Raw genomic sequence first — 3,122 nt, 5'->3', positions numbered from 1 at the left:
CTCTACTAAGGTGAGCTGGAAAGGTGGGGCAGAAAAAACAAACATTAGGGATTACTTTCAGGGAATTTCCCTCTGGAGTCCAATTGCTCAGTAGGGCTAGGTATAAAGGAACAGCAAGCAGCAAGCTAGAAACACTAGTGGGTGAAGGGGCAACGGTGGTGGTGTTAACCTTTAAGGCAGTCAGACATCAAACATTTGGGTCTGCAATTGTCAGGAAATTTGCCAGGTTGCCATGACACCAGTCTCCATTCTGGATTTTTGCAAGTTTTCTCAGGCCCCTTTCATATGTACAAGAAGTGTAGCACAATAGAAAAATCATATAAGCCTAGTCATCTGGCAGCCATATATTTCAAATCTACTTTCAGTCCCTAATAACTAATTAAAGATTGTATAAATCACTTTACCTCTCTAAGTCTCAAGTCATTCATCTCTGAAAAGTAGAAAGTACTACCCATCTCATAATTTTATTTTTTTTGCAGTTTTTGGCCAGGCTGAGTTTGAATCTGCTACCTCCAGCATATGGGGCCAACACCCTACTCCTTTGAGCCACTGATGCCTCCCCATCTCATAATTTCTTCTGAGGGTTAAATGAAAGATGCATGCAAAAGCACCTTTTATGGTATCTGATGCTTTAGAGATATTTAAGCCATGTTAGCTTTTCACTCCCTTACTGTCCCAATAACAATTTATACAACCCTTCCACATCCACTACAGTCATCTGATCTTCATAATAATCTTTTCTGGTTAGCAGATAAGGGTATATTAGCCTCATTTTAGAGAGACAGGAACTGAAATTCAGAGAGAGAAAATGATTGCTCAAAGTCACAAAGCAAATCTCTGGCAAAACTAGGCTAGAAGCCAAGTTTGGAGGCTCCATTTTAGAGCTTATCCAACTCAATTGGAAGTATTCCATAGTCAATTTTACTTTCTCAGAAGCTTAAGTAGCATGAGATAGTATGAGGTAGGAGTGTGAGTAGATTCCTACTTTTCAGATAGTCAACTACCTTTAACTGCCCATTTGTATATTTCAAAGTCCTCCAATGACTCCCCATTTCCGACATCTTACCTAAGAAAATGTGAACAATGTACAACATTTGAAAGCCAAGACTGGTAGTAAATCCGTCTGACTTTATACCTTCAATGTTATCTAATCCATCCCCTACCTAAGGCCTTCAATCCATGCTTTGGTTCCTTTTAAATATTCTCCCAAAGTGTGTGTGTAGTCTTTGCTCACATACTTATAGTGGAAGAGAGTTCACTATTGCCTAATATATATTACAACAGTGACTGGTAGAGTTGAGCCCAATATACAGAAAAACTTGGGCAGCGCCTGTGGCTCAGTGAGTAGGGCACTGGTCCCATATACCAAGGGTGGCCAGTACAAGCCCAGTCATGGCCAAACTGCAACAACAACAACAACAACAAAATAGCCAGGTGTTGTGGTGGGTGCCTGTAGTCCCTGCTTCTTGGGAGGCTGAGGCAAGAGAATCGCCTAAGCCCAAGAGCTGGAGGTTGCTGTGAGCAGTGATGCCACAGCACTCTACTGAGAGTGATGAAATGAGACTCTGTCTCAAAAAAAAAACAACAAAAAAAAATTCTATCTGTAGTACCCACCTATGGGGCCCTTGGTCTGTTCCTTCAGCCAGACAGACTTCATCTGCTTCTTCTGCCTGGTGATAGCCCTGCAGAGGTTTAAATAAAGCATCTGGCTTCTGAAAATCATCACTTAAATTCCTTTAAAATATGTGGAGCTTAGAATTCAACCAACTTTCATGAAGAATGAGTTTACCAATCTAGAATAGGGTAGAATGTCATCTCCTAGCTAGGTGATGTATTTCTGCTACTGGATCCTAAACTATTGACCTAACACCTATTGTAGGGTAGGGAAAGGTGGGAGCTAGTGAGATTGACCCATAGGTTTCTAACTTGCTCTACTCCATTCCTAGGTCTCTTGTGTTGCTGGTAGCCTTACCCCATTGTTCTCCTAGGCTCTCTTGCCTTGTTTACATACCACCACAACAGCAGGAGAATGGCATGTAGTATCCAGCATTCTATGGATGAAATATATTCCATCTTACACCTTGAGAGAATTGATTTTCTAGTATGTTCACAAGACTGACTTGTAGCATTTCTCACTCCCTGATGTAGCTTGGACAGCCAGATTCCCTAATCATAGGACTAGAAGACATGCTGCTAGCTCAACTTGATTATAGGTAATAAGAGAGGAAATGACAATAAATAGTGTAGAGTTTTTCTGACTGCATTTTTGTTTAGGTAAGCCTCTCAGAACTCTATTTATACATATATCTAGCACTTTAGAGAGAAAAATAAAACCTTCACACTGCCTCTCTCCCAACACACACACACACACACACACACACACATTTTTGGGGGGAGGTCTGGTGCTGTGATCCTCTAACTTGCATATTAGGTTTCTGTAACAGCTGTAACAGTTCTGGAGCCAGCATATTTGCTAGGGTTTTCCTCCACCCAAATGGTTTTCTACCCTTCTTTAGTGAGGATTTAAATCAATGTATTTCTCATCTTTAAGATGGTCCTTCCTAAGTTTTTTTTTTTTTTTTTCATTTTAATTTTCCTTATACTCTTGCCTCTTATTTTCCTTCCTGGTTGCTGTTCTTCTAAAGATCAAAAACTCAGTGTCTAGATCCCCAGGACCAAATCAGAGATTAGAGCATTGGTTTTTGGAATGACAGTGAAGTTCTTGGAGTCTGGGAGGGGAAATTGAGGAGCTAAAGTTCTCACTAACATCTGGCACTAGGAAAGCTTAGGTACCATTTTGTGCTTTTCTAGTTTAGAGTAAACCAATTAATCTCTCAAGCCCTAACTGCTGGTTTCCCATACTTCCTAGCTTTGAAATGAAACTGCTTTCTCCCATGGCTTTTTGATAGAACAGGGAAAGTGAGATTCTCAGGTCTCAGGTGTGAGAAACATGAGTTGTTTTTAAGTCTTCCCTTATGTTTATAATGGGCTATTTGGGTTGATACCCACTCTCTAATCATGGGTCAGATTTGAAAGGGAAAAGTATTCAAGTGAGTAGAGCAACCGACTCCTTTACTTAAAAGCTGCTTATGTAGTCCAGAATATTGAGTGACTTAATTTGC

Source organism: Nycticebus coucang, chromosome X, assembly GCF_027406575.1.
Source record: "Nycticebus coucang isolate mNycCou1 chromosome X, mNycCou1.pri, whole genome shotgun sequence".
NCBI classification, from domain to species: Eukaryota; Metazoa; Chordata; class Mammalia; order Primates; family Lorisidae; genus Nycticebus; species Nycticebus coucang.
This window is presented reverse-complemented; position numbering follows the sequence as displayed.